This window comes from Malaya genurostris, chromosome 3, assembly GCF_030247185.1.
Source record: "Malaya genurostris strain Urasoe2022 chromosome 3, Malgen_1.1, whole genome shotgun sequence".
NCBI classification, from domain to species: Eukaryota; Metazoa; Arthropoda; class Insecta; order Diptera; family Culicidae; genus Malaya; species Malaya genurostris.
The window spans coordinates 178,353,799-178,379,667 of record NC_080572.1 but is presented as its reverse complement, the minus strand read 5'-3'; the positions used below and the strand labels follow the sequence as shown (position 1 = coordinate 178,379,667).

At 36.8% G+C, this 25,869-nt stretch overlaps 1 protein-coding gene across 2 annotated transcripts in view; it reads right to left on the bottom strand.

The window, feature by feature from the left end:
- Positions 1–25,869, bottom strand: part of LOC131434041 (multidrug resistance protein homolog 49) — an 82,418-nt gene that overhangs the window by 28,190 nt on the left and 28,359 nt on the right. The window contains exon 1 of one of the 2 annotated variants that reach the window (XM_058600673.1): positions 10,799–11,182. The exons of the other annotated variant lie outside the window; for it this stretch is intronic. The gene's annotated coding sequence lies outside the window, so the exon portion shown is untranslated. Of the gene's footprint in view, positions 1–10,798; positions 11,183–25,869 lie in introns of those variants that run through there. 2 annotated transcript variants of the gene reach the window in all.

The following is a 25,869-nucleotide window of genomic DNA, read 5'->3' as shown; positions in this document are numbered from 1 at the left end:
TATTCGTCACGGTTTTGAAGATATTCTCGATTTTTTCCTGTAACACGGCTCAGTAGGCGGCGCACACCTTCTTCGTCCATCGTTTTAGCTATCTTATTCCACCAGGTCGTCATCTGATTGATGTCTTTGACAACGTTTCCCTTTGCCTTGAGTCTCCTCTTCATGATTGCCCAGTATTTCTCAATAGGGCGGAACTGGGGGCAGTTGAGTGGGTTAAGGTTTTTCGGAACAAACTGGATCACTTTCTCTGCATACCATTCTTAAACGGCTTTGCTGTAATGACAGCTTGCCAAATCTGGACAAAACATTACAGGATGGTCGTGGGATCGAATGAACGGCAAAATTCGTTTTTGGAGACACTCTTTTTTTTTTATTTTATTTATAACAATTTTTTATTCAGGCCAATTTGCGTATAGCTTTACGTGGCCGATTTACCCATGTTTTTGTTACATAAAATTATTTTTTTATTGTTGGATCACGTTGTCACCCTTCTTCTAGGGGGAGAGAAGCTTCCATTTCCTTCTAGCGAAGATTGTTCGTCATTTTGTCCGTTGCTCATATCATCCATTGCTACATCGTTGGAATTGTGAGTGGTTTCCGTTTCCTTGTTTTCATTGTTGATCGCAGTCTTGGGTTCATTTGCAGTTGATAGTTGGTTAGATGGTGAAGGTGCTTTTGAAACAGGAGCACTGCATTCACTAGTTTCCGTTGTCGGGTGGTTGTCCTTGTTTTTGTTGTTTTGTTTGTTTTCGCAGTTTCAGTGCATGGTTTGCCGTAGTGTGCAGGTTGTTCACAAAACTGACATGTAACCAATTGATTTTCATACGTAATCAACGTTTTACACGGATGCATCCCGTCTTGACCACAAATGATGTAAGATGGAATTGCTTTACGTAGTTGCATACGTACCACTCGCACGCCATTCCGGATACCCGGAAAAAAATTCCGCCATACTTCCTTTTCGATGGAAAGAACTTCACCGTACTGCGACATACATTCCCGAACATACCCCTCGCTGGTCTGCGGGGGAAGGTCATGCACGCGTACTTCTATGGCATTGTCCACCATGAACACAGGGATTTTATATTTAACATTGTCATGATCAAAACTGTGCACCCCGTTATTACCCGAAGCAAATGCAATTGCATCTTTTTCACGTTTAAACATAATGTACACACAGTTCGACGCCTTGTTGAATTGAATCTCACTTACATCATTAACGTTTAGATGCATTCGTTCCTTAAGCAAGATTTCAATTTCGGTTGCTGCAGGTCTAACTTTGCAGCGCTTGAAATCAATACAAATTGAATTTGGCCTTGTAGGCCAAGTTTCAGGCTTTGTTAAATCGTATTTGCCCATTTCGTACACTCTATTGTTCACTGCACTGTATTGTCTTTGTTTCTGTCGTCGCGACCGTAAGAAATTTTCGACTGTGTCGTTTGCGATGCGAGCACGAACTGAGACACTCTTTTTGGTATAGTTCCGATGTCATTGTCTTATTTGTAACGAAAACTTTCGTTTTTTTGCCGCAGCTGCAAATGCCCGGCCAAATCATAAATTTTCTTGCAAATTTGTCGGCAAAAACAAATTTAAATTTGGCTAGAACATCCCCCCGAGCCGTTGCCAAGTAAAATTTTTGACCTGGGGTTTGACCGAAGCCAGCCTTGACACAGGTTTCATCGTCCATCAGAAGACACCCGTTGAACTTGGTCAGCACCTGGTCATATAGTTTCCGAGCACGAATTTCGACCACACTATTCTGTTTCATGGTCCGATTTGGCTGTTTGCTAGCTCGATACGACTTGATTCTTTCCCGGAGTCGAGTTCTCCTCACGGTACTATGGGCAGCACCGAATTTTCTGGCCAAATCACGGTCCGACAGATTAGGATTCCTCTTAATCGTCTTCAAAATCTTACCACGCAATTTCCGGTCGTCAATTCGACTCCGACGATCGGCTTGAGGCTTCCGAATCGTCGTCAATGTTTTCTTATACCGTTTGATAACGCGCCATACGGTATTTCTGGGCAATTTCAGCTGTTTAGCTAGCCTAGATGCAGACCACAATGGATTTTCCAAATAACTGTGCACAATTTTTTTTCCTTCTTTCGGCTTCCATGTTGATTGTTTACAAAGTACAGTCGATTTGCGGAATGTCAAAAATCATACGTGAAGCTGACAAAATTCCCGACACGTGGGCGCCAAGAGCTTCCAAATCCGTCCACCAGGAGCGCCACAATATGAGCAAAAGTTTGTTCCAATTCTAAATGAAGCAAGCGTTACGTACGTGATGTCAATATGAGCGTCGAAAATGACTCAATTTTAGAGGAAATGTAACTTATATTTAATGCATTTTGACATATTTTTAAGTGCTAAAATTCACACGTTTGCTTGGAAGGCGTGGTATGCTTGTTATTCTTGTAAAATTCAGTTGTTCCATGGATTACGTTCTTATGAATTATGTCATATGTGAATTTGCGTCATCTGCAAATTTCATAATTTTTGCTGTGCATGTGTAATATTCTTGGCCAACGCACACTTTGATTTTATCGGATTTCTATACTCGTGTAAAATTACGTTTTCTGAGACCGACATATACGCCCGTCAAAAATGACTCACTTTTACTGTGGTTCTATCACAATTTAAATGCATTCTGATATATTTTTAAGGGCTGAAACATGTAAATTTTACACGTCTTCTTTAAAGGTGCGGTATGTTTGAAACATATTTAAAACATTCGTGTAAAATTCAGTCATTTTACGAATTACGTTCTTATGAATTGTGTCATATGTGAATTTACGTCTCATATAACTTTCATAAATTTGTGCTGTGTAGTTGCCGATTTCGCGCTAACTATAGTTACATACTTCGAATTTGGATGAAACTTTGTTCAGTATGGCGAACCATTTGATGTCAAGACTCAAGAATTTTTAAAAGTGAGAATGTATTTCAGCAAAAACTATTTTTGAATCAACGATTTGTGTTGTTAGTCTTTGTTAAGACGTAAAGCCGTCTTGAGCTAGTTTTGAATATAATCAGTATCTAACGAGGATACAGGACTGTAAGTGACGTGGTGATCAAATACAGCAAAGCATACTTGGTTTCTTCAAGTCATTTGGACTTTCTCATGTGTGTTGTATTTATATGCAGAATAGTTCAATTGGTAAAACAATTTCCTTTCCCCAGTTCGAGCTCCGTCCCTGTGGTAACATTTCCGCGGTTTTCATTACATAATTGCATTCACATTTCAGTTTTCCAATCTGCTTTCCCCGTTAAATACTGATCACAATTTTGAATCGTTGTAATTCAGAAACTGTAAATAATAATATCGAAGAAGTTGAACGAAATCGTTTGGACACTTAAAAAACAATACATTAAAAAAAACTGAATGCTCGTAGTATGTCGATGCTGATATTGCCACTACTTCTGCAATTATTTTTCTCAAATTGCTCATACATAAGATGAATGGTGTAACTGAGATGATTAAGGAAATGATTGCACTGAAAAGTACCAGGAAGCTTTCTTTCCCGAAGGACACAAAAAAGTTAATCCATAATAAAATTTTAAAAAATATGGAATATCGTCACATCAATGTTCATCTATGAACGGAGTTATGAATAAACAAGTCACCCAATTTAACCTACCCATGTACCCTTCACACAAGCTTATAATCTACACTTAATTGTATCTACTATCTAATTTACATCTAAAAGACATTCAGCACAATCTACCTCACCGTTCGCATAAGATGTTGTAAAGTAAATTAGTCAACAGCCTGCATTTTATTATGATTTCAGTAAGTTTGAACTGATAACGAGTGTATTGTTCTAGGTAGGAAGCAGACCCAACTTTTTTATTCGCGATACTTGAACCCGTTGAGGGTTCCTCAAACTACTGTTTATCAATTAAAGCGCTGGATGAGTGAAGCAATAACCATAGCAGTTGGAAAGCAGTGATAGTAAAAGTTTTTATGACATTTGGACAATAGAGACAAATTTAATCGAGAGGAATAATATGTTATGACACGTACCAGTGGTTAGAAATAATCAACAGAATGAAATTACAGAATTTTATGAAAAGTTTGTTGTGTTTTCAATGCAAGGTTTTAGTATTACATTTTACTTGTGGGATTTGACCATTCCGTTTAACTTAATTGCACAGCCGAGTCTTAGCGAAATAACTGTTGAACTAACAGTGCTACGAGCCTATTGAGTCTAATAATGCTGGGCTTGAACATATGGCAACTGGTTTGTAAGACTAGAGTCCTATGCATTGAATCTCCATCGTGCTTAATATAACGAAACAAAATGCACAAATGATGATTAGTGATGAAGCAGCTCAATAACTACTATGGTTTCATTTCAAACTTGGACGATGATTCCACTGATTTGTTTTGAACAGTTAGATAAAAATGAATTCCACACTTTTTCGGATAATGAAACTGAAATGTATTTAATTTTGTAAATAACCAATAGTACAGAATTTTAGAATTTTTATTTCTACACCCAACCCTTGCTTTACGCGTGTTATCTTATTCTCATTACTCAATCTTTCATAAATATTACAAATTTTTCATTGAATAGAAACAGGAAAGTTTGTTCGGACGTAAACTAGCAAAAACTACAAACAAAAACACCCTATAGCTTCGAAACCTGAGGGAACATCCGTAACAAAATCAGGAATTCTGTATGAAACCGTCAGACATTTAATTTTCATTACGCCATCTCTGAGAACAATTTTCTCAGCAAGTTATTTGTAATTGAAGTTTTTACTCCAATCACCCTATAATACCGGAAGCGGATGCATTATTCAGGAATTTTCTATGGCGTTTTAAGAACTTTCATTTCAATCTAATTTGTGAAAATCGATTCAGCCATCTCTGAGAAAAGTGAATGCACAAAAATTTCAGACACACACAGATATTTTGCGAACTCGACGAACTGTGTCGGGCGTCATTTTTAAAGCCGATTTTCACAGTGATAGCAGAACTTTTCTTTATGAGAAAGACAAAAAGATTTTTTTTTTATAATTTGGATGAAATTGTGTCCAAAGATAGTTAAATGTGTTTTCGAAAAATCGTAATTATTTCTAGCTGTACAAAAATGGTGATTCTGATATTGAAGGAAAGGCCAATATTTTCAGACTGGATATTTAAGGTTTTGGTGTATGAATATTCGTACCAAACGCAAGAAGAGTCGAATCGTGGGACGCGGAAGGAGTCGTAAATTACGATTTGTTTCAAAGCTGTGAAGCCATCACCATAGTTGAAAACCTAATTAATTCGTTTGATGCTCGCTTGAAGAAAAACATTTTTAATCCACCTAGTGGTGTAATGATACCTTACTAATGTTACTTATATTTTCAAAAACATCACAAAAAGATGCTGTTAAGATTTTTTTTCAAACTTGAATAAAATCAAAAATTTTCTTTGGGTATAAACTACCATAACCTTTTCAATTTGTAAACAGTTATGTCAAGTTAATATAGATTTGAATGTGGCCACCCTGCACGCAATACAAAATTGAACAAAGCACGCTGTGTGCTAGGCGGTGGTTTTCTTTTTCCGTACCAGCACGTACCGACGCGTACCGCACGGAAAGACCGAAATCAGCATTTTGGCGAAAAAATTAGTTGATTCTCTGATTTTAGTTAGTTATTTTTTGAGACAACTAAAAAAATCATACTTTTGCTAATTTAGATTTTTTATTTCTGATTCCCTTAATGATAATAAAATATTTATTGAAATGGCTATTTTTTTAGTTGAATTCACCAATTCAACGTGCTGTCATTTCTTAGCTAAGGCACACTTCATTTCCATTCAATTAATTTTTTAGTTGAATTAGAGAATTAAAACGTTGTTTTCAACCAACATAAATGGCTGAATTGGCTTCTGCAATTTGCAACTATGTGGCGCACTGTCACCGAAAAAAACGTTAACACCGTAATGACTACTAGCCACTAGATGGCACACTACTACCGAAAAATATTTCAGTCGCGGTACTCTCTCACTGAAAACTTTGAGCACTCTGAAAACAAAAACCGTATACAAGTAATACATCGGACGGCGTAGCCCGGAAGGTTGGAAGATACAAAAAACATCATTTGACATATACAATTAGAGTGCAACATTCAAAACTCACTTCACTGTTCTGCGCAAAATCATTATTTCGCACAACCGCTTCAAATGCGCACAAACTCTGAATAAATACACTTTCCACTAAGAGTTTACGTCATTTTTACAAGTCGAATCAGAAATTTATATATGGATATATCGTAACACATACGAAAACCATCAAAACAATTTGCAAGCAGTTTCAATAAGACTGTCCTTTTTAGCTTTTTAATGGATTGTTTTGCTTTGACACTTCTCATGGGTTTTTGGCTAATAAACTTGTTAATTAAACCAATTTCATTTTTGTGTTCTTTGTGCTGTCCTTCAGTAATGATGGTGATAGATAAATAGATACAAATTTTCTGATTTTAATAACAAATTAGTTGTCAATGCGAATTTCGTGTTGGATTGAAATATTGCTGGTTTTTGTCCACGATATTCGCCAACTAAACAAATTCTCTAAAAGTAAGAGTTTTTTCCAGCAAAGTAAATTCTCAATTTTAACTAATTTCATAGTTATTTTGGAAATTTTGTTGTTAAAATCAACTAATTCAAAAACAGTAATACGAATTAGGCACAGAGCTAATTTCGGTCGTTCCGTGCGATTTTGCATCATTTTGTATGACAGTTTGAAAGTTTTGATACTCATCTTTTATGACACTGAGAGCTTTAATTTGAATTAAAATTCGTGAAAATCGGTTTAATCGTTGCTGAGAAATTGAAGTGAGTTCTGTTTTTGGAGCTTTTATTTATTACTAGCTGATCCGTCGAACTTCGTTTCGCCTAAAAATTATTTGTTCGAATTTATTTTTTCGGACAGCAGAATTGCGAAGCGACGTCAACGTTTCTATCAATTATTACTTGGCCTACAATGAACGGATTACAACAAATTCAGTGTCAACGATTTCGTTTCGCTTTGAAAAAGAAATATCACCAAAATTTAATGTGAAAATGTGCAACTTCTGTTACGCAAAAATGGAGTGAATAAACCAACTGTCATGTTATCCTTTAAGCGAATCCATTGAAGGTTTATAGCAGATCTCTCTTAAGCTAATGGTTTCGACATATTAAAAACTGTCCCAGAGTGTATGGACGCACTTTGATTTCGCTGTAAACAATTTACTAGTGTTAGATATTCAAATTTTATTCGATATACTGATACTATTAGACTACAACAAAAGAATATTATTCTACATTTGCTACTTATCCATTGTAGAATAGTTGGCGCACCTTCGTTTTTCATTAATTTCCGTACAAACCTCTTGGCGACAAGTTTTGACACTTTTTTCCAATCTTTTTCGAACTGTTGAATGGTTTCGGCTGCCGAGACATGTTTCCTAAGATGTGCCTTCGTTAATGCTCAAAATTCCTCAATTGGTCGAAGTTGTGGGCAATTTGGTGGATTCATGTCTTTTGGGACGAAAGTGACATTTTTGGTAGTATACCATTCTACCGTTGATTTCGAGTAGTGGCAAGAAGCAAGATCTAGCCAGAAGACAACAGGATCCTTGTGGCTTCGAATCATGGGTAGAAGTCGTTTTTGTAAACATTTCTTGATGTATATTTAGCTGTTCAATGAGGTGATGAAGGGTTTCGAAATCTTACCGCAGCTACAAACTGTTTGCCAGACCATAACTTTCTTACCAAATTTTTCGACTTCAATCGATGTCTCGGACTGGTTTACCACTTGCCCTTCTCTCACCGTATAATATTGTGGTCCCAACAAGAATTTGTAAACGAGTTTCACGTAGGTTTCGTCGTCCATGATTATGCAGTTCAAATTTCCAGCAAGAATCGTATTGTACAGCTTTCGAACCCTCGGCCTAATCGATGCTTCTTGTTTCGGACTACGTTTTGGTTGTTTCTGCTTCTTATAGGTTCGAAGATTCAAACGTTCTTTAGCACGAAGAATATTTGACTTCGAAGTGCCCACTTTTTTGGCTCGAACGCCTTCAGTATACGTTTATCCAACTGAGGGTTAGCAGGACCTTTTTTTCGACCCGTTTTCGGTTTATCCTCAAATGTGTTATCCTCACCGAACTTCCTGATTGCATTTCGCACGGCTTTTTCACTTACTCATTCCATTTTTGCTATCTTTCTCAGTGACAGTCCGCGTTCTGTGCACCATTTGTACACAATTTTTCGACGTTGTTATGCTTAAAGTCCACGCATTTCGAAACAAACTAATGAAAACGAATAAACAACTGCACAAGTGGTTAGAGAAGAGTGTAAACAACAGGACGCAGCCATAAAAATTGACAGATTCTGAACCATTGCGAAATGGCAGCGGTTTTTGGTTGCGTCCATACTTTCTGGGACAGTCTTTAAGAGTAGAACTGAGCGACTTCTTCGGTGTTGCATGTGTAGGCTTAATTGTAGACTAAAGATGTTTAAAATTAAATGCCAAATCCTTTAATCTAGATAGAAATAAATAATTTTTTTAGATGGTTGTTAATAAAAACTAGTGATATTACGTAGTCATGTTTGATAAATGTTCATAGATGACAATTATGACAACAAATTTCGAATAATTTAGCGAGAAAATGAGAAATTCTTGAACATTCAGTAGTAAAAAAGAAAATGTTATAAAATATCCGTTAATCCGTTCCGTCCGAATCCGTAAAATAGCCATATCAAAAGTCATCTAAGCCCATCTGCCAAACAGCGAGAATCTTGCTCTAAGCTTATTATGTATCTTCAAGTTGCCGAAAAATCCTCGTTTATTTCAAGCAGCAAGAAAGTGAATATATTTCAGATGCTGTGAAGCTTTCGGTTGCTTGGAGAGATCACCAATCTTACCAATTTGAAAATTCGTCACAAAAATATGAAATTTAAAATACTTGTATTAATTCATTATGTAACCATCATCTAATCTTAGCTAAATAATTAGAACGTTAAACTCAAGGAGAATTTTTTAGTTTGACCTAATAGAATCAACAGTATAATCATAACATTGATTTGTTCAATAATTTATTTATTCTTCAAACTGATTTCATTGCACACAAAATGATAAACTTTTTCTCCTGCCTACGGTATTGCTATAATAATATAACGGTATTGCTATAACAGTCATATGTATTCCGCCAACATGGATCAACCATGCATGTGTAATCTCCACATAAAACAACTCGTAATCCCAAAATAGATCTATATATCCACTAAGTAATAAAGTCTGCGATTTAGATGAATTTACCAGTAAGTCTAAAAACTACTTATGAAATTGAAAGTTTTTCAATTATTGCGATGTAATACCGGAACCAAAAGTCGGATCTGGATCAAATTTTCGGAAACTTTTCAAAGAATCTCAAGACCGTTTATTTTTCTCTTAGTTTGTAGAAATCGGTTGATAAATTCCCGAGAAAACTCAATGCGCATTTTCTCATAGATTTGAACATATTGCCTTGTAATTCCGGAACCGGAAGTCAGATCGGGATAAAATTCAATAGCGATCTGTGGGATCATAAGACCTTTCATGTGAATTCGAGATTGTGAAAATCGGTTCAGCCTTCTCTGAGAAAATCGAGTGACATTATTTGTCACAAACACATACACATATACAAACAGACATTTTGTGATCTCAACGAACTGAGTCGAATGGTATATAGCACTCGGTCCTCCGGGCTTCCTTTCACACGTCGATTTTCACAGTGAGCTAAACCTTTATATATGAGAAAGGCAAAATATGTGAGCAAGTACGAGTCCACATTTTTTTTATCTCGACAACGTTCGGTCACACATTGTGACTTCGTTAAAACTAAGGATAATAGTAGATGAGAGATTCTACGGAATCCGCCATGCAATTCAAAATTGGCGCCATCTGATTACGCTTCACCTCTTTCGAGGGAGTCAAATATTAATTCCGTCCCACCTTGGTTGCAATAGACGAGACAGCTTTGGGTTCGAAATTTATGAATTGTCGGAAAGGAAGAACAGTTGTTGCTTATCAGAACCAGTTTTTCAAATTCAGGAAAAACTCGCTTTTTGACCCTGCAGTACTAGGTACAAAAGGCAATAATATAACATCAAACGTTATGCCTTAAGTCTGTGAATTTTCAGATAGGAAACTAGGAATCATTGTTGAATGGCGTTTTCTAGTGTCATCAATCTCATACAAATTGATCTTCTATCATATTTGAATGCAGTACCTAATTTGTTAGACCATAACCGTTCAGAGATAATAACAATTATATCTTCTAATAACCATTTAAGATATAGTTCGCAGTTCTGTTTTTGCTTTACCTTTGCGCATTTTTTCCAAGATTTATTATTTAATAATAGAGATCTCAAATTTACATTTCGTAATCTTAAAAAAACATCAATTCCTCTAAAACCAAAAGACTTGCGATTCGATTACCATATATTTGTATTGCATGTTGTATGAACTATTTTGATCTGATTTCCTGTAAACATTGCAGCATTAAAATATGTTAAATCGTAGTAGTACTAAGTTACCTTCTGACGCCTAGAAGTTCAGAAAAGTAATAAATATTTACATCATACGCTGGATATGATATGCGACATTTTTGTCAATATACGTAACATTGTTTTCAAGACAGTTTATGATTTTAGTTTGAACTCCAACAAATACGATTCATTTCCTGAACACGAAGAATTTACGATACTATGTCAATTATGTGTAACTATTTAAGAGTACAGTTTAGGAAAAGAAACAGCGTGTAAAAATATACCTCGAAATAAGCATCCACTACAGAAATTATCCTAATTTGAGCTGCATATATTTGAACAATTTCTACTTGGCCACTGAAGCTCCTGCTTTCATTATACTCCCAACTCTTCTTTTATAGCACTGAACCTCAAATTTAGTTGAACAATTAACAGTCAACATTCACATTCACAGTGCTTTATCTAACTGATGAATTTTTTGTAGGATACACTATTTTCACACTTCGGCCAACAGCACTAACTACTCTGTAGAAACTTATCTCGATGGTAGCCGGTTTATCTTTATAATACTTTATTACTATTCATCTTAGAACAATTCACCAGTTTGCAACAGCACCGCACGATTCGCGTCCGATTCACGCGACGATCTCCGTCAAACTAACGCTTCGATCAAGAACTTTCGCAACCTATAGCGGACAGTTGGGCTGGAATCTCCCTCCCACCAGCATCATCATCGCCAACGGTAACATCATTCAGCAACACGCGAACAGTGATACTGGGCTAACGCAGAACAACGCCAGAACTAGACGGGAACAAGCCCCGAACACGCTGCACTAACGATCGAGTTTCTCTCCGAAGCGACGCATTTTTCGCTTCCCGTGCGTGATTTCCTCGAAGGCAACCAAATGACTCCCCCGTTGTTGTCGAAGGCGATCGCTGACATGGAATTCCCCGCGCGGTGGAATCGCGGCAAGAGAAGACAACTTGCTTAACAATTCCGAACCCGTAGCCAGAAAACTACCGGCACCGCACCGGCATTCTGCGGAAGCGGGACTTACCCTTGGGCGCTGTGTTTAATGGAAATGGACTATGCTAGTTGCTGATTCACGATATTGTAACATTTCGCTAACACTTTCACAGATCTTTAGGTCATTGGCTACGTTCATTGCGAAATAATTACACGCTACGGAACAATGAACATTTGTAGAAGTTGATTTTGCACCTGTCAAATTAGTTTACACTCGCGATGAAGAGACTCTGTTTTCAGGGAAGTATCAGTTAAAACAAAACATTCTAATGATCTCAACTTGTTGTGATTTCTCTGAATATTTTTCGATGACAAATCTTCATAATCACCAAAGTTGGATAATATTTTTAACAACAGGTTAACATAACTTAGATTATTCTAAGTTCTTTAGGCCGTAAGGTTCTATACTCAAGTCAAGTTCAATTTCATTTATAGCCATCATCAACACCGATTATGAGTTCGTAAACAGTGATCGCAGCCTCTTCATTAGCTTCAAAGCTCTCGAACTGAAGGCAGCTTGTTCAATATTCAACAAGTTAACGGAAGATCGCACCTTACGCTGTCGTATGATAAAACACGATATTATTGATTCTAAGCTGAGACGGCTCACCCCTATCTGGTTGAACGATGTACGAGTGTACAAGTGTTTGAGACACTTTCTTACACACTTATTACAATATAGTAAACAACTCGGGTGAGATATGCTCAATGATGAATTCTTGCTAGAGCCTAAATTTATGTCACACCTAAAAACAAAAATTGTAAGATTAGGTTTAACAAAACCGACGAGTGAGATCCGAATGATTTCTCAAGTCGGATTTGGTTCGAATCTTGATTTCGACGGATGAAACCAGACTCAACCATTTTTTTCTTTCTTCGATGGAAGCGAAATAAGGCTAAGGTCGCTTCAGCTTCCACATGGCACCATGTACTGCAATGTACTAATGAATGATTTTTACTTTTGAGTTTTAGGTCTTCTGTTGTTCACTTGTTCTTTTCATTGTCGAAGAACGAAAAGTAAAACCATCTAACAACTTTTTTTGTCTGAAAGCAAATGAAAACAACATTGTCTGAGCCCAAACAGCCTAATGCTCTGAGATTTGAAATTCTTATGATGAGAAACTGGTTTATGGTTATAGAGAGAACATGCGGACCTGAAAAGCAAATAATTGTTTATTATGATATAGGTTCTGGGTAAGGGGAACGTAGTATAAAGTGACCATACAAACTAAAATGTCCCGCTATCTGATTTTGAGTATACAAGACTTTTGCGAACAAAATTTTTATCACCAACACTATCTTTTCGTAGGATCTTCCTGCTATGCAAGTTTGGAAGTTGTCGACCGCTACAAAACATAAATAAACTGGAAATTGAGGCAGCTTTCGGATGAAATATTTAACGTCGATTAAATACGCATTATGTTCATATAAAATATATGAATAATGTATTTAGTAGCTAACTTTTAGGCCATTCACAACGCGGTGATGGATATCTGTTCTAAAATGACAGAATGTCGTATAATTTCAAAAATAAAATTCCAGCTTGATGACCTCAACGCGAAGATTTCAAATCTGTTCTATATATTTCTGTAAATGTATTGGTGTTGTGTCTATTCAATATGATGTTTCGAAATAAACGATTTCGAAAACGATATCAATTTTTGACAGGAACTTCTAGAATTTCTGGATCATAGTGAGCTAGAATGCTTCTAAATAAAACAGTATTATTCAGTACAGCACATTTAAAGCTTATATTGATAATTTCTGAAATGTCATTCGACGCTTTGACATCTTGTCTCTAGAAGATTTTGTTACAGACACTCACGCAAAACAAATTTAAAACAGTGTTCTATTCGTGTTTCAAATATTCATTAATTTAAAACAATTTCGTCGAGCAGTTTTAAATCTGTTTCAAATTAGTGTTCGAAAACTAAAACTAGATCTCAACGTTGCGCTTGACATGTTTCTAAAATAGATCAGTACATATGAAATAAAACAGCGTTGCGAACAACCTTAGCAATGCTTAGCCATGAAGAGAGGGCTTAAACATGCAAAGAAACAAAGCCATATCTTCGATATATTAGTTTTTTCATAACAGTCACTCTATGGACATAATGCCGCACTCTCGATTGAGCAGTATGCTTCATTTTAAAATGTTACTTTATAGATTTATAACTATTATTGAACGAAATGTATCATTGGGAGAACCGAAATTGTTGGTTCCAAATTGAAATTAGTTTATTACGCGAATAATTTCTGATGCTTCTTTTCTATTTTGACAAATCACATAATATATTATTGTTATGGGGCATAAAGTCTTTTGTTATGGGTCATACCACTGATTTTTTGCGAGGCACTCTAAACGGTTGCTGGACCATTATGTCCACGGCAAATGAAAAAACTGAGAATGCGGTCATTGCGGAAAATGTGTTTGCAGCAATCATCGTTCATCAATGAATGCTCAGCCGTATTGTAATAAAATACCAACATTCTCAAGCAAAATATAATATTGCATATAGAAATGTCTCAACATTTTTTTAAGGGTGACATTTTATAACACTTTACCCTTCAAGTGAATTTAGGAGAACGAAATGTAAGTCGTTAGTGTACCTTTTGCTCATACATTTGTACATCGTCTTTCATGAATTGCTAATCGGTTTTCTTCAATGACGATGCAGAAACATCATTAGAACTTAAATTCAAAATTCAAAACACTACTAGTTTAGACGTTCTGAACAAATTTCAAACTTCTCATAACCAGAGATGTCTATCTCCTCTGTGTGACGAAGAGCAAGCAAAATTTCTCCCCTCGCACTGACAACTTCAACGAGAGCTCTTCTCTTTCACATTTATACACCACTGTTGTATAGAGTGCACATCATGAGTGCGTTTGTTTATTTCCTTTTACCTCTTTCACTGAATCGCACCAAAGTGCTAGAGCATTAGCTAATAAATTCTCCGAGGTGGATGCAGATACTTTCACAGAGGTGTACACGCCGGTGAGCACTCTGCTGTATGGTTTTCGTAGATGAAGCGTGGACACGCAAAATCAGCAAAATAAAACAATTTATCGTAAAATTTTCGGTTTTCCATGCAAATTTTTCATAGCAAGGCCAGATCTACTCTCAATTAATTGAAGTTCACAGAAGTGATCGCTCACCATCACGCGCCAGTGGTCACTTGGAAGTATTTAGACGAGAGCGCGTGTGAGCGATTCATGCGAAGAGAATGTGTTCCACTCGCGCCAGCTGCTTTAACCACAAGCACACACTCAAATGCTGTCTATTCGACACTGAGAAGAAGTGCGCTTTCCTCTTTGTGCGGTGCTTCGTTTTTTCATCCTCGGTGTGGCAAAAATCTGACTCTAGCGTGTATCACTCTGGTGAAATGCCATCTCTGCTCATAACCCTGGTTTTGTCTTAGAACGAATAGTTTTTCATTTTTCATGGGAACATAACAGATCGGCTGAAAAGTTCGTATCGTTTCTATGAGAGGGCGCCACTAGAATTAAATCCATACCATTTTCAGTTAGTACCAAGCTTCAAAAGATACGTGTATAAATTTGACAGCTGTCTGATTATTAGTTTGTGAGATATTGCATTTTGAGTGAAGCTACTTTTGTTATTGTGAAAAAAATGGAAAAAAATGTGAAAAAAATGGAAAATTTCGGGTTTTGATGAAACACTACTTTTTGATGAAAAAAAGTGCCGCCGACACCAAAAAATGGCTTGATGAGTGTTATCCAGACTCTGCACCGGGCGAAGCAACAATTCGTAGGTGGTTTGCAAAATTTCGTACTGGTCATATGAGCACCGAAGACGATGAACGCTGTGGACGTCCAAAAGAGGCGGTGAAAATGTGAAAAAAATCCACAAAATGAATTTCAATGACCGTAAAGTGAAGTTGATCGAGATAGCTGACACCCTAAAGATATCAAAGGAACGTGTTGGACATATTATTCACGAATATTTGGATATGAGAAAGCTTTGTGCAAAATGGGTGCCGCGTGAGCTCACAATCGATCAAAAACAACAACGAATTGATGATTCTAAGCAGTGTTTGGAGCTGTTATATCTGTTATCCAGATTTGTGCTTCGAATTGCTCCCTCATCCACCGTATTCTCCAGATTTGGCCCCCAGTGACTTTTTCCTGTTCTCAGACCTCAAGAGAATGCTCGCTGGTAAAAAATTTAGAAGCAATGAAGAGGTAATCGCTGAAACTGAGGCCTATTTTGAGGCAAAGGACAAATCGTACTACAAAAATGGTATCGAAAAGTTGGAAGATCGCTATAATCGCTGTATCGCCTCTGATGGCAATTATGTTGAATAATAAAAACGAATTTTGGTAAAAAAATGTGTGTTTCTATTAAACGATACGAACTTTTCAGCCGAACTGTTAATACTCACTACCAATTAAAGATCTTTGAAAACATGAAATTTACGAAATTGGAAAAAAAATTTTGATGCCAAAAGTCTTAGAATTGCAATGTAACGTCGTTGTTTCATGCAATTCTAAGACGTTTGGCTTAAAAAAAAATTCCAATTTCGGAAATCTCGTGTGCTCCCCCCCTATGGTGATTTGTCAAGATAGAAAATTTTTAACCGCCGGGTAGCACCCCTTACCCATATCCTATTTAGCTCAAATTTTTCATGGGGACTTTTTTCGAGGTGCTTAAACTTTTGAGCTCTACCGCTTTACGAAATTACAGGTGATCCCAAAATATTGGCACCCTTATATACATTCGAGCGGTAAAACGATGTGTTTTGTCGGTTACGTCACTTACATCATCATATCTCCGGAACCAAAAATCACAGCCATTTGATCTTTGAACTTGGTCAATGACCTAACAATAGCTTTCAAACGGATCTAGACTTGTTAAAATCGGTTCAGCCATCTCTGAGAAACTTGCGTGGTAAAACAACTACGCGTTTTGTCAGTTACGTCAATTATATCATCATATCTTCCGAACAAGAAGTCGCAGGCATTAAATCTTCGAACTTGATCAATGGTCCATTACTAGCTTTCAACCGAGCTTGTTAAAATCGGTTAAGCCATCTCTGAGAGAATTGCGCGGTAAAAAAATCGTCAAATCGACATTTACCGATCACGTCGGGCTGAGTGGATTGGTATATAACACTATGGGTCCCCGAGGATCCGTTCGATAGTCGGCTTGTCCAGCAATTCTAATACCTTTCTATAGAGAAAGGCAAAAATGACCAGCTCCCGACCCGAACCCTAGCATGAATTTCATTCCAAACCCGAACCCGACCCGAAGTCTTTACCCGTAACCAACTCGAAACCGAAAAAACTTTAGTAGTTTGGTTCGAATATCAGAAACCCGACCCGTTTCCGTTTAAAATGAAAAAAAAAATCGTTATCCTTAGCCGACTCGAACGGCAATTTATTTTGAATATACTTAGTAATACATTTGATCAATATAATCTCACCAGATTGACGTAAATATTAACAGAAAATCTAATTTACTTATCAACTTTTTCTTCCAAATGAGAAACTGTACCCCGGTTGTACGCGGAGGACAAATTCCACACATATCTGTTGGAGACGAGTACTGGTCGAGTTCGGGATCAGAAAAAATATATTTATCGGGTTCAGGTCAGGTACGGGTGGTGATTTTTTTTTACGGATGCGGGTCGACTTCGGGTTCAAATACTTGGTCGGGTTTGGGCTATTACAACTCGAATACTCGAAGAAAAAATATTCTTGGGTTCGGGTCGGGTACGGGTGAAAGTTTTTTTTTTTACTTTTGATCGAATACGGGTCGGGTTCGAGTTCAAGAAATTGCATACCCGATCATCTCTAATGTCTGTCAGCCATTTTTCCGACATTCCGCCAAAATTTGGGCTAGAGTGTGGAAACAACACAACAACTATTTCCGGCAGATAATGTCGCCAGATTTATGGTTCTTTTTTTACCGGATTGTTGCCCTACAACACTGTCAGAAACCTTTGGACATGTCCGGTTCCTTTTCGGTTTTGTTTTAAGAAATCTATCTTTTGCACCAGCAAGCAGGATACATATATCTCCTTAAGTCTCGAAATGAAAATACCCAGATCTTCATCTTATAATACGATTGTTGGGAGAATATATTTATCTGATCTAAAATTACTTATGTTCCACAGAAGTAATGAGAAACTAAGTTTTGCGAAACATTGTGCCAGTTTGGCACTTGCAGGATTCCAGATAGGCTTCTATCAGCTGCCAGAATTCCTCACAAATGGAACTTTGTGTACATTCGAAACTGCGAAAACACCAAATTGATTGTTGTTTGCAGACATTTTGGCCAAAAACTCGATATGTTAATTCCTAGATTGCGCCTCGGTGAAATATCCCTAAAGTGTTACATAAATAGTGAAAACTTTGCGTCTACTTAGCGATGTATATCAGACTCTGTCAGCTTAGAGAAGAATCAGTCTTCAGTTCAGCTACGCCATCGCAAGGCATCACATTGAACATATAATGTCAATTGTATAGGTGTTGCTTATGATTTATTGGTAAAATGTGAGAGCTGGATATCTTGATAATACGATGTCTTTGCTTAAATAAAACTGCTAGAAGAACATGGCAGATCAATTTAAACTTGATGAGCCGAAAAAGAAACGATAAGAAAACGAAATAAAATGTGTGTTTTTTGTACAAACCAAAAAATTCCTAATGTAAAATGTTCATTCATTCGATGGAGAACTCTTCTTTCAGTAGTCCGTTAGAACGAATTTGTGTAGCTAAACATCTTCTCTTCGAGAGTGTACGTGATTTATGAGTAACCCCGAAGTAATCTTCTAAAGCCAATAATTCATCAAATATTAAACAATCTTTCGGTTCCCTACATCTCCTTTCCCAAACCAATCACGGCAATCAAAACTAACTAGGTGCTAATGAACACATGCGATTTTATTCGGTTTTTGCCAATCGATAGCTTTGGTTATGCTTTTTTTCTAAGACAATCTCAGCGTGTTCTAATGTAGAACGATTGCATTCCCAATCACTGTTCCATAATGTCTAAAACTTAAATGATGCTTTGATTTTGACGATGGTAGAGATAAATACGAGATTCAGAAGCAAACGACTGTGTTTGGATTTCAATATTGCTTTAAAGACCTCCTGAGAAGAGCTGCTTCAAAGAAAGTAAACTAGACCTCCAACAACAGACCGGAAACCAACAAGAAAATGATCAGCAGTAGAAAATCTAAGCATATCATTAGAACAGCAGATGGATAACTCAGCAAAACTCAGTTGATAAAACTGATGTGTCAGGCACAAAATGAATGAAGTCCAACGAATAAAAGGGAACGGAAAAAAAATTAGGCTGACGAAGTGGTCCTCGTGCCTTTAATGGCTGGCAATCATGAGCTGAAATAATTGGGAATCGCCAACCAGCCTGTTTGGAATCGGTTCCCAACTCGTGCTTATGTAACCCAAAACTTTATTACAGTATTTAGAATTGGATATTGAAAATCTAAAGGTTAACATTTGCACCACCATCAAGGCCAAATTAGACCATGTGAATTTTTGTAGTGATTGATTGTATAGTGATGAAAGTTTTTAAATTAGAACAGTTGCATACTTAACAATGATTCCAATGAAATGTTCCGAAAAATATAAGAAAATCACGAATACTTTTTTGCACACTTTTTATAACATTTAGAAAGAACTTTAAAATTTGGAATTTATTTTTTTGTTCAATAATATAATATAATTTTAGGCACACTGCTTAATTAACGACTAACTTAAAACTAGAGTAGTATCATTAGACTATGTCATCGCGGATTCTCGAAAATCTAGCTTTCAGCTGGCGAAGTTGGAATTTATTGATGATGGTTTTTGAGATATCATGGACACATTTTGCGTTATGGGATAATCTACAATCTACAATTACGATGATTTTTTTTACAATCATAAAAATGCTTTTTAATTCATTGAAATAAAATCTTTTACACTACTTTTAAATCGCGATTTCTCCTTATCCTTAAAAAAAACGCTTCAGTCACAGCGATGACATCATTCGATTTTATCCCATCAAGCTTATTTTTTATATTGCTGAGGGCAAAATCTGATGAATATGGTAGAATTGTGAATACACTCCCCTTTGTTACAATGTCAGTTCGCTCCTACTATTTTCACCAATTTAATCGGTGTTTTTTACGATCATGTTTAAATTTAGCATACACAAGTAAATGTTATTGCTGAATGTCGACGAAAAAATTTCCAAGATGTTTTAATTACTGAGAATCTCAGAAAACCAGAATTTGGTAACTGTCAATTATTGCCGAACTTGTCAGCATCAATTTTGCTGTTAGCTCAGAAAAAGCATCATGGATTGAATCATGAATGGCCAAGTCATCAGTAGTTGAGCGTAGAAAAGATTTTTATTTTTTATTGTATGAAACAATTATCACTAAGGTTTGGGAAAGGGGGTGTTTTATCAATGCTCATTTAAATTCATAATTAAAAAACCTAGTGCTGTGATAATGCCTTTCTCTTTCAACGAGACAGCCTCATTAAAATATTGTTTTATCTTTTTATTGAGATAATTGCTGACACTAATTTGGGCTCATTTATGACATCAAATCAAATTGATTCGAACAATTCACAAAAGCCTGCTTCAACGTTTATGTCACATATTTGGCATCATTTCTCAAACCAAGTGCTTGATATTTGCGTTGTTTTTGTATGAGAAGAATAATGCTTTTTTCGACGATCTCGACCTTTCATGTAATTTTAAGGCAGTGGGTGTCAAAAAAAACTTTCGATTTCAGAAATTTCATGCTTCCCCCTACGGTGATTTTTCAAGATCGAAAATTAACAAACCAAATTACCCATACCCGATATAGCTCAACTTTTCCATGGGACTTTTTTCGAGGTGATTAAACTTTTGAGCCCTACATTAGAGCGGTAAAAAACATCGTGTTTTGTCGGCTACGTCACTTATACCATCATATCTCCGGAACCAAACGTGCCTATAGAGAAAGGCAAAAACGAAAATGAGGCAGTTGGATTTGATTCTTTTATTGAAAACTCATGGTAAATTGCATTAAAGGATTCCACTCAGCAAAATCATTATTTAGAATTGATGATGATTGCTCGGCGGTCAAGAAATTCAACCCGTCCCGAAAATCTTCACTTTATTATTATTTGTATTATTATTTTTATTATTATTATTATTATTATTATTATTATTATTATTATTATTATTATTATTATTATTATTATTATTATTATCATTATTATTATTATTATTATTATTATTATTATTATTATTATTATTATTATTATTATTATTATTGTTATTATTATTATTATTATTATTATTATTAACTCCCTGACTCAACTTTATTTTTCGACACATCCATGCAGCGCGAAGTGCGTAGACTCCCGGAACACCTACGCTCGATGGAAGTCCCAAAAATATTTACAAGTAAGTTTCCTAACTCGCAGAGAACACAATGAAACTTCTGCGGGCCCATGGATACTCTATTTTCGGCGTAAAATGAAGGCATTAAATTTATTTTATATATCTAAAGAATTGACATCACGATTTCCCGCTACCAAAGAGATAGAAAGAGTCCATAAAGACATGATCCGCGTTGTAGTCGATTCCTTAAAGCAGGCTAACGAGATTGTTGTTTGTGAATTATTTACCCGCGAATATCGCGTATATATTCCTTCGAAAGACGTTGAAATAGACGGTGTTATCACCGAAGCGGGTCTTTCGGTTAAAGAGTTGCTTGAGCATGGAGTTGGACGTTTTAAAAACTCTATGCTTGAGGGAGTAAGGATACTCGAGTGCAAGCTTGTTCGGCTTTTCATACTAAATGTTATGAATTGCACTATCTGCAAAAAAATTTAGCTACACAGCTATTTACTATGATAATAAGTCGAAATGTATTAAGTGTAAGGATAATCTTTGCGATAAACATATTGAAAAATGTGTTTATTGTGGGGAGAGTCCTCATGATGATTTTTCAGTATGCGCTGCATTTAAGTTGCGTAAGTACAAAATGAAGCCTTCTTTAAAAGCACGGTCTAAGCGCACATATGCAGAAATGCTCAAAACGATCATTTATGTCTCACCTTTGGAATCCGCAAACGGTTTTTCAAACCTTGCGGAACCAGAGGAATCTGACTCTGACGGAAATAGTGAAGATACCTCGTTTGTCACTTCTCAAGGGTCTGTTAAGAGGAGATTAACAAACCACAAAATACCAAAAAGGACACCTAAAATTACACCTTCAAAAAAAGATACCCGTGTTAAATCTAAAAAGCCAAATTTAAAACCAAAAACTGTGCCTCCTGGTTTGTCAAATTCACAAACCAATCAAGGAACTAGCACAAGGCTCCGTTTCAAAGCCACCTTCAGGATTACTGAAGTTTTCGAAAATTGTAGAATGGATTTTCGCAGCATTCAATATTTCTGAACCTCTAAAGACTATCATAACGGCATTCCTTCCAATAGCTAGAACTTTTTTGAAACAGTTATCAGCTCAATGGCCAGTTCTTTCAGATTTTGTATCATTTGATGGATAATTTATCATCCGCCGCAAATTACTCAATTACTGTTCTGCAGTGGAATTGTCGAAGCATCATGCCAAAACTTGATTCATTTAAAGTTTTGTTGCATAGTCAAAAATGTGATGTATTTGCTTTGTGCGAAACATGGCTTACATCAAACATAGCCTTAAATTTTAATTACTTTAACATTATACGTCTCGATAGAGACTCTCCGTATGGTGGAGTGCTTTTAGGAATTAAGAAATGTTATTCATTTTATAAATTAAACAATCCTTCGACTTCTGGTATAGAAGTTGTTGCTTGTCAAATAAACATTAAAGGAAAGAACATTTGCATTGCTTTGGTATATATTTCTCCAAGAGCTCAAGTTGGACAGCGACAGCTTAATGAAATGGTCGAAGCCCTTCCTGCTCCACATTCGATTTTAGGCGATTTCAATTCGCACCGAATAATGTGGGGTTCCGTTTACAATGCATTGTAAACGGAACCCCACATCATTCGGTGCGAATTGAAATCTCCCAAAATCAATCGTGGAGCAGGAAGGGCTTCGACCATTTCAGTAAGCTGTCGCTGTCCAACTTGTGCTCTTGGAGGAATATATACCGAAGTAATTCAAATATCCTTTCCTTTAATGTTCATTTGACAAGCAACATGCTAGAAGTCGAAGGAATATTGCAATGATAGCAGATCATCTTTAATATATAATATTTGCGATAATTTCAACATGACAGTATTGAATATGGGTAGCTTGACACGGATTCCAAGACCTCCTGCACGTCCAAGTGCATTAGATTTATCTCTTTGCTCGAATTCAATTCGACTAGATTGCACCTGGAAAGTATTTCCTGATTTACACGGTAGCGATCATTTACCAATCATCATCTCAATTAGCAGTAACAAAGGCATTGCTAATTCAGTTAATATTCCATATGATTTGACAAAAAATATTGACTGGAATAAATTCCAAAGTAATATGTCAAGTATCTTAAATTTAATGGAAGAGCTCCCCCCACTGGAAAAATATGACTTCCTCGTTTGTTCGATTCTGGAGGCCGCTGAACAAGCACAAACCAAACGATTTCTTTGTTCATCGTCTAACAGAAGGCCTCCAAACCCTTGGTGGGACAAAGAGTGCTCAGATGCTAAACACGCGAAACAAAATGCTTTCAAGACGTTTTTAAAACGAGGAGGAGGAACTCCTCAAAATTTTGAAAAATTCTTGGTTTTAGAAACCAAGTACAAGAACATACTTCGGGTCAAGAAATGCAGCTATTGGAGACATGTTGTGGAAGGTTTGAAAACCTCAATGAGCACTCTTTGGAATACGGCCAGACGAATGAGGAATCGTTACGTAGGAAATAAGAGTGAGGAATACTCGAACCGATGGATATTTGATTTTGCGAGGAAAATTTGTTTAGATTCTGTTCCTATGCATAGCATTATTAGGGAGTCTTCTCCAAACAATGGTACCATTGATAGCCCCTTTTCAATGATGGAATTTTCCATAGCACTCATGTCTTGTAACAATAACGCTCCTGGGTTGGACAGAATTAAATTCAACTTGGTGAAGAATCTGCCCGACCTCGCAAAAAGACGTTTGTTGGAATTGTTCAACAAGTTTCTTGAGCAAAATATTGTTCCACCTGACTGGAGGCAAGTGAAAGTTATCGCCGGGGAAACCAGCTTCTAATCACAACTCATATAGACCCATTGCAATGTTGTTCTGCATCAGAAAGTTGTTCGAAAAAATTATTCTTCGACGTCTCGACACTTGGGTCGAGACGAACGGTTTGTTGTCAGATACTCAATTTGGCTTCCGAAGAAATAAAGGGACGAATGATTGCCTTGCATTACTTTCGTCTGACATCCAAATTGCCCTCGCTCAAAAACAACAAATGGCCTTTGCATTTTTAGACATTAAAGGAGCATTTGGTTCAGTTTTCATTGATGTTCTTTCAGACAAGCTCCACCAACATGGACTTCCAGCGGTTATAAATAATTATTTGCACAACCTTTTGTCACAGAAGTGCATGTATTTTTCACATGGCGATTTGGCAACAATCAGAATTAGCTACATAGGTCTCCCGCAAGGCTCATGCCTCAGTCCGCTCCTGTATAATTTCTAAGTAAACGACATTGACAGCTGTCTCGTAACCCCATGTACACTAAGACAATTGGCAGATGATGGCGTGGTTCCAGTTACTGGACCCAAAACTATTGATCTGCAAAAACCATTGCCAGATACCTTCGATAAATTGTCCGTTTGGGCTGTTCATCTGGGTATCGAATTCTCTGCGGAGAAAACAGAGCTGGTCGCCTGTTCAAGATAGCATGATCCCGCGCAACTTCAGCTTCATATGATGGGAAGAATGATCCAACAGGTTTTGACTTTCAAATACCTCGGGGTGTGGTTTGATTCCAAATGCACGTGGGGAGGACACATTAGGTATCTGATAACAAAGTGCCAACAAATAGTAAATTTTCTTCGAACAATAACAGGATCTTGGTGGGGTGCTCATCCGGAAGATCTAATAAAACTGTATCAGTCAACGATACTTTCAGTGATGAAATATGGATGCGTTTGCTTTCGATCCGCTGCAAACTGTCATATTATCAAACTGGAGCGAATCCAGTATCGCTGTTTGCGAATTGCCTTAGGCTGCATGCATTCCACACAAACAATAGGCCGTATGAATAAAACGTAGCATGCTTGAATTTCGGTAGTAAATGCTACATGTGGATCACGTTCCTGTCAAAAGCAGAGACTTTACTACACAACAACGTTCGAATATGAAGTATTTACTACAATTTTTCGGTGGGTAGCTCCAGAGGTTGCTACTCGTGTGTTTGCTGATAAATTGAAGTAGAGAAATTAAATAAACTGGCATTTTTGCATCAGTAAGTACGTTTCTTGATTTGTGCATATTTATTCCAGCTTTTCCAGCTCCAATTCGATACGGCATGCAATAAATGCTCAAATTCGAAGGCAACATTAACTACATGTTCGAACTTGTTTTTTTTTCATATCAAACGCGTTTTACTCTGTGGACTTTGTTTTTGAGAAGATACTACAAACAACAGACTTTACTACATTTTATTCATACGGCCCAATGAGTCTTGAAATTCTGGCGGGAGTTCTTCCATTGAAGGATTGTTTTTGGGAGCTTTCGTCGTGACTGCTAATAAGATGTGAGGTACTGAATCCCCTGGTTATTAATAACTTCGAAAGGTTAGTTGAGCTTCAATCTCAAACAAGATTCATGACAGTATATTTTAACCATATGTCACAGGAAATCGATCCTTCAAGATATATTTCTATCCGTGACAGCCTCCTAAATGTCCCTGACCCAACTTTATTTTTCGACACATCCATGCAACGCGAAGTGCGTGGAATCCCGGATCACCTACGCTCTATGGAGATCCAAAAATTATTTTCAAGTAAGTTCAGGCATATTGACTCTGAGAAAACACGGACGGATCGCGAATTGAAGAAGCGACAGGGTTTGGTATGTTCAACAATAATGTTTCGGCCTCATTCAAGCTTCAAGAGCCTGCATCTGTTTATATAGCAGCGTTAGCAGCAGTTCATTATAGCTTGAATGTAATCGTCATATTATCCCCAAACTATTATTTCCTCTTCACAGATAGTCTGAGTGCAATTGAAGCCACTCGCTCAAACATTACTGGCAAGAATGAACCGTTTTTCTTGGGCAAAATAAAACAGTGCCTGAACGACATATTGAACAATAGTTGCTGATAAGAATGCCACTGCATATCGTTTTAACTTTAGAATTAATATT